This window comes from Copidosoma floridanum, unplaced genomic scaffold (genome assembly GCF_036245765.1).
Source record: "Copidosoma floridanum isolate Cflo_tuat_1 unplaced genomic scaffold, Cflo_Japanese_pri ptg000029l, whole genome shotgun sequence".
NCBI lineage: Eukaryota > Metazoa > Arthropoda > Insecta > Hymenoptera > Encyrtidae > Copidosoma > Copidosoma floridanum.
This window is the reverse complement of record NW_028321906.1, coordinates 13,717-27,229: the sequence shown is the minus strand read 5'-3', so window position 1 is coordinate 27,229 and position 13,513 is coordinate 13,717.

The following is a 13,513-nucleotide window of genomic DNA, read 5'->3' as shown; positions in this document are numbered from 1 at the left end:
TGAAAGGAGCAGTTTTTAATAAGTCGATTAGATACATTTGTTTATTTAATTTTTAATTTTCTGCTGGCTGGGGTGGCGTTGGTGGGACGGTCGGGGACAGTGTGGGCGAGTCGGAGACGAAAGTGAACAAGTGCTCTTCTCCGATCGTCCGCGATCGTCCCTGACCGTACGCGATGCGCAGTTGTACACGTTAGGTTAGGTTAATGCTGTATGTAAACAATAGTTTGTAAATAAAGAAGTGCAAATACAAACAAGTTTGTTTACTTTTTGCATTAACCTAAACTAACGTGTACAATTGCGTATCGCGTACGGTCAGGGGTCAGGGACGATCAGGGACCGTACCATGTAACTATTTTTCTGTACATTGGCCTATGTTATAACATAGGCCCGCGAAGCTAAAAAAAGTTATATGGTATGGCTCCAGTCAACAATGTTGCGACCATAGGCTTTGTTGCCTGATGGAAAAAGAGGTATAGGTCTGTTCAGTCTGTTATCTCACTTTGAATTTAGCGGAACAGTGGAGCCCCCTTTTCAATATGAACAATCACAATGAAATAAGCAAAAAATGTCTATGTGAATAGCTCCCAGATTACGGGTCCCATGCATAGAGATATTATAGATATTTCTATAATATCTCTATGGTCCCATGAGATGGTATACGGTCCGCTTACGAAATCCGTAAGCATATATGGCCCGAAAACATGCTGTTACCAGGATCGTGTACGGGCTGTATTCAGGAGCCGTACCATATAACTTTTTTTAGCTTCGCGGGCCTATGTTATAACATAGGCCGATGTACAGAAAAATAGTTATATGGTACGGTCCCAGGTCCCAGGAACCATGATGTAAGGGTGCCTGTACATAGGCGTCTTACAGTCTTAAGGTGGCTCCTCACTATAAATCCCACAAGAAGAGTGAGCATACTGCAACACAGCTTTTCATTGGCTGTGGAGGTTCTTGACTAAAAATGGATAGGTACCTATAGTCCCTTCAAAAAAAGTTTAGTCACATCTACACCGTTGACCTATATCGTACAATACAGTGACCCGAGCAGACGTATGTATACAAAAAGTACATAAGTCAGCCCCGCATTAAATTATTTTCTTAGTTCAGCGTCTCATTTATTTTTATTATAATTACGATTCCCCACAACTCCTATTCATTTTACGTACAACTTTCTGACCAATTTAAACTACGCGGGCTACCGCTCTTTGGTGTAGCAGACGCCCCACACTTTTCATCTGTTCCGTGTCTTGCACAGTTATCTACTATTTTCACAAAATATCTTATAAAACCCATGGTAATGTCCAAGTACCTGAATGTCGTTGGAAAGATTCTGATTTCTTCTATCTGCTACATAGTTTTCTATTAGGAACTACAGTATCTTTGCTGAGATATCATACAACCTGCGCCACCAATTTAACGACCCTCCATAAGAGGCTATGTTACAGAGTATATTTTCCAGTTAGTTTTTTTCAACAATTTTGGTGTCGACGAGGTCTAAAATTTTGGGAAAAGACTCCTTGCACCTTCAAGAACCATCCTTTAAAATATCATATAATACTCCAGTGTTTTGATTTAGTGAGGAGCCACCTTAAGCCTGTAAGCCACACCTATGGCGGTTGATTTAATTCAAACTGATGTTAACTGAATACCGATTTAATTTGTTTTAAACAAGGAAATAGACACTTTATTCATAATAAAACTATGTAACGTGATGACATTATAAGGTTAGAACGTCTTTAAGGCATCCAATGAAAAATTTCTACAATTCATGTTAATACAATAATTTTGTCAACATAACCTCTCTTTTCAACGACTCAGCGTTAGAAAAATATTTTTAAGTTTTGGTGGCTAAATATCTTTCCAATATTATAATGCAATCACGTAACATAGTTTTGTTACGAACAGGACGCCTATTATCTTGTTTAAAACAATTTATATCAATATTCAGTTAACGTCAGTTTGAATTGAATCACCCGCCATAGGTTTGGCTTACAGTCTTAAGACATTCAGACACCCATGGACAGGCTCCCTTAGAATATAAGGTAGCGTTGCGCATCTATTTTGATTGACCAATCAGGAACGCTTCCATCGCGCCGCTATTTCTGTCTGTGAATTTCAAAAGCTTTTTAAATATAAAGCATATTAACATCAAGAAACTCGTGAAACAATATATATTTTTTATTTCAATATTTTCATTCGAGTTGTTTCAGTGACCAAACGTACAATTCGTGAATATTCACACAGAAAAACTGACTAAATAGGTAATCATTCACCAATAGACGAACATGCATATTCATACGTATGTCACAGTTTATACAGTTGCGACACTCCATAGAGAAAAAGAGCGTCCGGAATTTCCAGTCGCTCGGCGCTCTACAGAACATGGCGGCCGCCTCTCTGCACACAAACAGTTGTCTGCTATGTTTGTTTACGTTTAATCTTTTGAATAAATTTGACAGATACTTTTTAAAAAGCACCAGAAGCAGCTTTTTCTTATCAAACTATTGGACTTGGATACAGGAACAAAATCTAATGGAATGATATTTTTTATACAACATGCACTTTGCTAATTTTTACAAGAATCTTTTTTATCGAGTATCGATCGTTCATTTTACTAACATTAATTCACTTTATTATTTTTTACATTTTGCTTTTTTTAGAAATATTTTTATATGATTATTTGATTTTTACAAAGTTTTTTTAAAGTTATTTTTTAAGCACGTAGGCTATTTACTATCTACGTAAGTACAACTTTTATGATATTATTATAAAATTTATACATGATTCTAACACACTTTAAAATATTCCTCATTTTTTCATGATCGATGAAATTATTATAAAATATATATAGAATGTATACACTTGTATATAAGAATACAATCAATAAATATTTTACTACATTTATAAATTGAAACTCATTTACACGATCCGTCGATCCCAGATATTTTTTCATTCAAATTTCTGCGGGTGGCGCTCCAGAGAATATGGCGACCAACGCCACATTGGCGGACATAATGAGCTATTGGCATTATGCCTCTACCACGTGACCTCAGTATATGTATATGTGACTAATGTAGAGGGAAAATAACACAGGTCTTATGGGAGGAATCTTGTTTTTATTTTTTTTCGCACTTAAAAAGATATTGAGCTTAAAAAGGTTGTTAATTCCATGTTACTGACATCATGAGAGTTATGTTGTTATTTTTTTCCGTTGATGAATTCGTTCATGAAGGTTGAAACAGCTTTTTGAACGTATACGGAGTGCCATTAACCCTACTTTGAGCTGTTTGTTTATCTCTGGGCATCAGCAGCAGTAGGGTTAAACGGCACTCCGTATTCGCTCCGTGCATCAGGTTGGAGGGGATAAAAAAAACGACTGCAGCGCTGTAGGTGAGCAAAGTTGGCGAACCCGTACCCCCATGAATCTTACAGTAAGCGTTGTCTTATATGAGAAAAGATATTATTTCGTTTAAAGTAATTAGTTGAGAAATCGAAGGCGGAAAAAAAATGTTATTTAGCCAAACCGGGTCTATAATACGGATAAATAATTTTGCTAGGCACTTCAAATCGCCCGAAATTTTAAATAATGGGTTATTAAATATCATTCGTCACATAGTACACAACACACATACTTATATGTAATGTTGTATACGTGAGAGCAAGAACTCCAAGCAGTCGACATAGGCTGCCGCTAGCTGTATAATCTGAATCAGTGTTTACGTTTACAAAGTTACGAAATGCGTACGAGACAGTGCTGCGTTGTTAATTGCAACAAGAAAGAAAAGCAGGGGGTGGTGCTGTATAAATTCCCAAGTAGACCCCATGAAACAAAACAGAAGGAGCTATGGATTAGGGCGGATAGGAGACAAAAGTTCGTACCTAACCTACGGAATTTTTTTTATTATTATTATTGATATAACGTTGATTTTACATTCCCCAAGGTGACTTACCGTTGGAGAGAAAATATCGTTATTATTCTCTCTCGTACGTCTCTGCTCGACAACACTCTCCCTTTTCGCCCCTTCACTGGACCTGTCTCAAAAGGGGATTCGCGTCTGGGCAAACGAACACAAAGGCGATGTTGACTTTATTTCACAGATTTATTAAAATAAATACCATCGCTATCTACAATCACTTCACGTAACTCCTCTCGGTCCCGATGCTATGGCGCAGGCTCTCGATCGCCACCACAACGCCAGTGGTGCGCTCGGAGAGCCACGCTAGTCCGCTTACACGCACACACACTCACGCCCCTTTACACCCACTTCTTCTCTCACACTACTCTCGGTCTGGGATCGGGTCCCCTCGGCGTGATTGCCTGTCCGTACCTACACACCCCCACACTCACACTCGGCGTAACCTATAGGTCCCGGGCGTGGATTGTCGTTGCGACCGGAGACGGTCACAAACACGCCTTACAACTCACAGCGTCCCGACGCCGGCTCTCGATCCGTCCCGCCCTTACACCACGACTACGCGACTACTCACTCGCTCTCGGTCAGACTTGTGAAGTTGGCGCCCGTAAATATTAAATATCAATATTTTGCACCCATTCAGGGCTTAAACGATTCCTCCTTACTTGCGGATTTATCCTCCACTTGAATTTTTATTTGCGGATCAATAGTTTGCGAGATATTTGCAAAATAAAAAGTCGAAAATGGGCGCGGCGCTGAAGTATAAAAAACTTTGTTGTAAGTGCTAAATTGGGTTAAAATCCAATTCTACCTGTACGATTCGATTCCTCCTCATTTGCGGATTACGTAGGTATATAAATTAATGTAATTAAATGTCACAAAGTTTGTAAATAATGAATTTAATTATAGAGTGAGAGAATCTAGTAACTTTTGTCTAGTGACTTTTGGTCCAGTGCTCCGTTCCTGTTGTTCGGTACATGTCATTTACTCCGTACCGCGGGTTCTACAAAATATTTATCAGAATAGAAAACTTTAGTAGGTATTAATCTATTAATTATTAGCTATAAGTTATTCAGCTTTTGGGTCAATCCGCACACATATACATTGCATACTTCAAACTAAAGGAAAAATTTATTTGTCAATAGGTACAGATTTTTCATCTTAAGAATCTAATATCTGGAATCTATTGTGGCAAACACTGTGGACTGATATTTATTCATTACGCGCAAAATTTTAATATTTGTTGTTATTCAAGAAACAAATAACAACACAACTAAAAAGTAGCAGTACAGCTATAATCATCACAAGACAAGCCACAGCTAAGCACACGAGTAATAATTTTGTTTGGGCAAGTTTTAGAAAACAGCTCAAGCATTCAAATTTCGCGCTTAAATGATTAATCAGGCGAATTGAAGATCAAGTTACCGACCAGTGGAAACGGATAAAAGTGACACAGGCTGTGTTCGCCTAAGGCTCTGTTATTAAGTCTGTTAAGGTCACGTGATCATTTATCATAAGTGCGAGGGAGACAGCATGATGTCACCGTCTCACTCGCACTTATCATAAATGATCACGGGACCTTAACAGACTACAAATGGAGCCTATGTAAACACAGCCCCAGTAATAAATTTTCAAGTACTTAATTTAAAAAAATGTTTATTAAATGGGCTTACACTAGATTGCATAGTCATCGAAAAATGTGTGTGTGTGTGTGTGTGTATTGATCCAAAAGCTGAATAACTTATAACTAATAATTAATAGATTAATACCTACTAAAGTTTTCTATTCTGGGGCCGTACCATATAACTATTTTTCTGTACATCGGCCTATGTTATAACATAGGCCCGCGAAGCTAAAAAAAGTTGTATGGTACGGCTCCAGATAAATATTTTGTAGAACCCGCGGTACGGAGTAAACGACATGTACCGAACAACAGGAACGGAGCACTGGACCAAAAGTCACTAGACAAAAGTTACTAGATTCTCTCACTCTATAATTAAATTCATTATTTACAAACTTTGTGACATTTAATTACATTAATTTATATACCTACGTAATCCGCAAATGAGGAGGAATCGAATCGTACAGGTAGAATTGGATTTTAACCCAATTTAGCACTTACAACAAAGTTTTTTATACTTCAGCGCCGCGCCCATTTTCGACTTTTTATTTTGCAAATATCTCGCAAACTATTGATCCGCAAATAAAAATTCAAGTGGAGGATAAATCCGCAAGTAAGGAGGAATCGTTTAAGCCCTGAATGGGTGCAAAATATTGATATTTAATATTTACGGGCGCCAACTTCACAAGTCTCTCTCGGTCTCACGCGCCCTTTTCTTCCTCTCTCTCTCTCTCTCTCTCTCTCGTCTATCGCTACAGCCGACGATCTCACCCGCGTCCCCACGTAACCCACACACTGTACCTTGGCGAATCCCGTGCTTCCTTACAGTAAGACCAGTTTACCGTGAGCGTCGAGGGTCGCAATCCAGGAAGTCGACGCTGTGTGATACCTGGGCCTCTCTCGCCTGCTGTCCGGTACACCTCTCACCTCGGGCTCAGCTCGGGTCGTCACGGGAGGGCGCTTCGTCTCAAGATGGCCGCCGTTCAGGGTCGGATGGGTCGGGATCAGGCTTATTTTTCCGGGTCCTTCTTCCCGCTCACTCTCTCACTCGCTCTCTCTCTCTCTCGCACTTAATACTCGCTGTACACTCGGCTCTCTTGCTCCACGTACTCTCTCCTACCTTCGCACTCGGTGATCTCACACCCACTGAACTCATCAGTCGCGTCCGTCCCCAACTCGTCGCTCGGTAGGTCAACTAACTATCTTTTGACCTACCTACCCAGTCTCTACCTTATCCACCGATCTCTCTCATTCGTGTCGCCGCTGCGGCACTCACAAAAATCTCCATACGCACTCTTGATACTACCTTGACCCATTGGCCCTTCGCGCCTCGTTCTTTCTTCTCCTTATGGAAAATTCGCTACAACAGAGCACACGGAAAAGGCTGTATACATCAGCATGGTTATCTAGCTTCAGAGCAGGGGCGTCAACTGTGGCGTGGCAAACAAAATTGCGAAGCAAATTTTGCCACGTCACAAACTCTCCCCCCCTAGGCTAGACATCCTCTGGATGTTCTAACGCCTACATAGTATCATTGACGCCCCTGCTTTCTTAGCACATAGTTTCCAATTAAACATAAATAGATAAGATCATACCTTGTCACCCGTTACTTACGTAAGGCCTTAACCTCTGACTGCAGCGGTCACTCTGGGGTCTTCCTCTATCTTCTGAACCTCGGGTCGTTGCTGGAGGTACGAATGGTCCTGTACCTACTAAACCTACTTCCCCCTGTCGTCCGGATTCCTGCCCATCGTCTGGTCCCAACTTCTTCCGCTCTCTTTTCGCCTGTGTCCCTCTCTCCCCCCCTAGATTCCACTAGTTTCCCTGTTCCCTCAGCTCTTCGAATAGGTTTCCGTTTATACTTAATAGATAGTCTGGAGTCTCAGGTCTTGGGAGCTGTTCACATAGACATTTTTTGCTTAATTCAATGTGAACGTTCATATTGAAAAGGGGGTTCCACTGTTCCGCTAAACTCAAATTGAGTGAACAGACTGAACAGACCTATTCTGTGTTCTCTGTCAGTCAACGTAGTTGCAACCATATAAATATATATAGGCTTTGTTGCCTGATGGAAAAAGAGGTGTAGGTCTGTTCAGTCTGTTCACTCAATTTGAGTTTAGCGGAACAGTGGAACACCCTTTTCAATATGAACGTTCACATTGAATTAAGCAAAAAATGTCTATGTGAACAGCTCCTTGATTTCACAACCCCTCTTGCTGGTGAGATAGTTCCTCTTCTGGCACACTTCTTATTCTTTCCCCCAGACGTAAATTATCGGAAGGTGGTTGGGTCTTCATCTCGCATCCCTCGCCAATTCGTTTCTCAATGCCTCTCGTATCTGTTTGCACCTGGGGCAATTAGCGATCGTCACCCCCACCGTCCCACAGGATATACAAGAACGACCAGTGGAGTTCTGTCTACTGGTACTGGGGCATTCCCGTGCTATATGTCCCTTTTGACCGCAGGCAAAGCATAGTGCATCAGGACACTCGGACATCCGATGCCCTACGGTTTGGCACATTGATTATAAGTAAAATTATCATGAAAATTTTACAGTTCTGATGGCAGTTTGTGTATATGTTATCATGTATATATATAACCTGCATTTGTCAAGCATAGGCAATAATGTACTTACAGATAATTCTACTTTGTATGGATTTAAGCTGATAGATGTTTGTCTCACAACACAGCAATGGATCAGATGACCGACTCCTTTATTTACATATTCCTGTGCGTAGGAAACGTGCCCACTCTCTACTAATTTTTTAGCTTTTTTCAGCGTTTCATTATTAAAAACTATGTTGCAACTTATACTTTTAAAGCCTGTTTGGATAGTCATATCCATTTTTTAGGGTGCTGATGTTTACGCGATAGCAGTATGTACGTCTTATTCAATAAATAATACTTTCTCCTATAAGCGACAGTGTTACGATTTAATCATACGGGGGTACGGTACTGCGCGATTCTGACACCAAGGGCGGCGCTGCGTATCATGCTCGGAGCGAATACGTTCAAAACCTATGTTATAACATAGGCCGATGTACATAAAAATAGTTATATGGTACGGCCCTTGGTGATGTGATCCGCAATCTTGCCAGCAGTAAAGCAGACAACGTCGGTCTACTTGCTCTTTTTCGTGACATTTTTGCTGTGATCCCGCGCAATCCCGCCAGCAGTAAGGCAGACTATATTTTCAAGTAGCTTAATTGTCAGGATTTTTTTAAAGTCATCGTGTTTTTCATTTTGGTAGATAATTTCACATTTTGCATCATGAACACCAAAAAAGGTGTGACAATTGTTGATGCCAGTACGGGAGAAAAGTTGAATGTGATGTTGTCTGAGGGATTAGTCGAGCGAGCAAAAAAACGGTAAGTATTTATAACGATACTGTAATATAATGGAAAATGTTTTTTTGTAACCTCAAAATATGTATTAACCGAAAATTTTCTTGGAATTCCTTTGCATTGAATCTGTAAACTACAGTTTCAATGAAATTCATCACTCTGGGCTTTACTCTTCTTTCATCATTTTCATCGTCACTGCTAAAAAACAATGAATTATCGTCTGAATCACTAGAACTGGAACTGCTGGAGTTAAACATAACAGCAAGTATCGGAGCTGTTATTTCCATTTTTCTTTTTGGCACTTAAAACTATTTTTTCTTGGTCTGCGTGTTTGTTTACGTCTAGCAAAATATGCTTTGCTTACAATCAGAAAATGTCACGAAAAAGAGCAAGTAGACTGACGTCGTCTGCTTTACTGCTGGCGGGATTGCGGATCACATCACCAGTAAATCGACAGTAGCGCCCCCAATCACACAACGTTGTCACGTCTTACATATGTAACTGCTGGCGGCGATTGCGGATTACACCCTCGGACTCTCGGGCCCTAATGCGCGGACACACACCTTTGGAGCATTCCAAAAGCTAAAATTGCGTACGCCTATCTAAACTGCTCCAACTTATCCACGGATCCACATTGTGAAGGTAGCTTTATAAAACCAATATATATATATATATATATGTATATATATATATCGTATATATTGTGTATGTATTAGGTGTTGTACATGCATAGGTTATTTAAATTAAATTAAAGTGTTTTGTAAGTGTTAGCAGTATGGGATTAGGCGAGTGACTTGGCGAATAAAACACAGTGCAAATATCGAATTAAACTTAAAAAAACGTTTATTAATACTATCTTGAGGTTTGACTATCTTTACACTTTACTATCTTGAGTACAATGAATAAACGAACAGAAAAGGTAAAAGAAAAGCGAAGACAGAGAATGCGTGTGTGTACAGACTGGCTGACTGCGCGAGAGTGAACGAAAACCGAAGTTACTAGACGCTGAAGTGCAGCGTCACAGCGTCTCGTCTTCTTGCTGTTGCGCATGCGTAATAATTCAGTTACGAGCGCCAACAATACATCTAACACTCCCTCCCGTTCGTATCTGAATTTATTAAAAAAAAAATGAAAGAAAGGGATATATTTTAACGTAAACACTAAATATATATGGGTTTTTGATCAGCCAATGATGCGGAGCACGTGGGCTTCTGGATCACTCATTGTGGTTGATTCCGACGAGCTAAAACATACACAGAAAATACATTAATCAGCATGTCTACCATCATTGTCTATCTATTATTAATTTACTAGTTTTACTATCTCAAATCAAAATTTAATTATCATGCATTTTATGCTAATTAACATTCAAAATTTCTTTCGTTAGTCTTTCATGCAGTTCAAATGGCAGGGGTTTTGTAAATATATCTGCTAGTTGTTCCTTGGATGTAATCCATTTAACAATTATTTTTCCTCTGGATACACATTCTTTAACGTAGTGAGCCTTTATCTCGGTCATGTGTCTCAGCCTTTTGCCACCATCTATCTTAGCACTTGCTCCGGCAGCTTTGTTGTCACACCACAAATCCGCGGGCAACAAGGTGCGAGACAATATAATACTTATAGAGTGTTCCAATCCAATCAATTCTTGACTTGCGTCGCACATTGCCACATATTCTGCTTCGCAGGTTGAAATAGCAACATAATTCTGCTTTCTTGTTTTCCAAGCAACTGTATCCCCATACAGCCTTAGGAGATATCCGCCTGTTGTTATTGAGTCTTTACAATCTGCCAAACTCGCATCTGAATAGGCTTCTAATCCATCTTTACGGCCTCTGTAAGTTAATCCTAGAGTCCTTGTGTGTTGTAAATATCTAAATACTCGTTTGACCATTTTCCAATCATCTTCAGTTGGGCTGATTTGATGTCTACTCAGTACATTCACCGAGTATGAAATGTCTGGTCTAATTGTGTTGGCTAAATACAGCAGACTACCGACTGCTTCTCTGTACGGCACATTTACTCTCGTTATCGTGCTTAACTCTCCAGCATCTTCAGAATCTTCTCTATCTTTTCTTTGTCGATTCAAAACTTGATTTGTCACCATTGGTGTTCTTTGGGGTTTTGACTCGTTGAATCCAAATTTCTCTAACATTTTATCTATGTACGATGTTTGTGTCAGTGAAATTGTGTTGAGTTTTCTATCTCTTTCCACTTTGATGCCTAGAAATGTGCCAACCTCGCCAAGATCTGACATCTCAAACTCAGATTGCAGACCCGTCTTAATTTCATTCATTTTGCCTGCACAATTGCTGGCTATCATCATATCATCCACGTATAGGATCAGGACTAGAAAGTTATCGGCTTCTCTCCATGTGTATAGACAGGGCTCGCTCGTATGTGACTGTAGTGCTAATTTAGATGCAGTCTCGTGAAACCGCTCATTCCATCTTTTTGAGCTGATCTTAAGTCCATAAAGTGCTTTCTCCAATTTACAAACCTGAGCTTTCTTGAGACTATCACCATCAAGCAGGCCTTCAGGAATTTCCATATATATCTCTTCTTTGATAGATCCATTTAAGAAAGCTGTCTTGACATCAAGTTGGCAAGTCTCCAGATTGTATCTATTTATTATTGATATTACTGATCTTACCAGGGCCAAACCAGACACCGGGGCATAAGTTTCTTGCAGATCGTACTTGTTCCTATCTTTGAAACCACGAATCACCAACCTCGCTTTGAACTTCGTGTTTCCATCTTTATCTATCTTTTTCTTCAAGACCCACCTAGAGTCGATGATGTTGGGCTTGCCACCTTCAGCGTTCACGGTTGGTCTTTCTACAAGTTTCCACACTTGGTTTTTCCGCATTGATTCCAGTTCTTCATCAATTGCTCTGAGCCATTTATCGCGATCCGGAGATGCGACAGCTTCTTTGTAGTTTGCGGGATCTTTGTTCAGTCCAGCAATCAGGGCATGTGACATTTCATCTTCGACTTCTGCGATTAAACAGTCAACATCGCCCTTCGATTGGAGCAATTTATTCAACTTGTTTGTGTCGATGGCTCCTGCAAAACTGGTATCATTTATTCTAGCGAGTTGCTTAGAGCTTTCTCGATCAAGATCTTCAACTTTCTTGGGCCGACCGCGCTTTCTCTTGACTATTGGTTCTCCCTCCGTTTCCAATGACTCTTCAGGGCTAACCTTATCAAACTTAACGAACCATTCATCTTGTTTAATATCTGTCTTGTGGTTTCCCCAGTTTGCTATTTTGTCCTTTCCCCAGATATCTCTGAACACCAGTCTTTCTTGGAATTTTACATCTCGACTCTCATAAATTTTTCCATCTTCAGGTCTTAAGAAAGAATAGCCAGTGGGAGTATAACCAATCAGCACGACTCGTATCCCTTGTGGACCGAATTTGGTTCCAGTATTCCTTTGTATCTTAATAAAAGCGACGCAGCCAAATCTTCTGATTTGGGTTATGTCTATCTTCAGATTGGGCGCAAACTTTCCTAAAGGGGCTATCATATCATTAGACCTGTGAGGTGTCCGATTGTAGGCATATACTGCACTACCCAGGGCTAAGTCCCACATGTTCTCCCTGAGCCCGGAGTCGTACATGTAGGCTCGCACCTTGTTTTGCAAGGTACGATTAACTCGTTCCGAAACTCCATTATGCTGAGGAGTGTCTGGACAGGCCAACTGAAGTTCTGCTCCCAACCTCTGAAGAACTTCTACCGTTTGGCCTCCTGTAAACTCCGTGCCTTGATCGGTTCGAAGATAGCATATCTTTGCATCAAAACCTAACAGGTTTCGTGCGCTTGTCACAAAATTGTCCAAACAACGTCCTGCTTCGCATTTTGTCTTCACTGGGTATGCCATAGTCAATCTTGAGTAGTCGTCTGTGTAGACGATTATAAATTTATATCCTTTAGGGTAAGTAGCTGGGCTAATCGGTCCCATTGTATCAGCATGAACTATCTCAAGTGGTTTGGTTGCCCTTTCTCTTTTATTATTGAAAGGCAATCTCTTGATTTTAGCAACTTGGCACACCTCGCATGTTGTAATGAAGCTGTCAAAGATGGCCTTACTCAAATCTTTATTGTCCGAATATTTTCTTTGTAGTGCCTTGAGATATTCTGCTGAGGCATGTCCGAATCTTACATGCCAGAGCATGGCTCTGTTATTTCTCTCAAATGTTCTGTATTTTTCTGTAAACGGGCTTTGAGCTTCTGGAATCTCACCAATCACAAGATCATCACAATTGTTGATTTTTCTATCTTTAATTGTTTTCTTAAACTCACTTTGATGAGAGCTGTGTGGACCAGCTCTTTCTGATTCATTACTTGAGATTCCAGGGCAGCTCCTATCATTAGTGCTGACTTGCTGAACCTTCTCAGTCTTTGCTTTTAGGCGATTTTCTACCATTAAGCAGTCTATAATTTCTTTGTACTTCTCATTATTATTTGTGTTCTGGTCATCTTGCAGTAGTTCTACTATCCAGTAAGGGCTCTTGTAGACACCAGAAATTATAGTTTCATTAGAACGCGGATCAAATATATCTATCTTTGTGTTATCAAGGTATATACTCATGCCCCTTTCAGCAAAACGGCGAAGCGACAGCAAG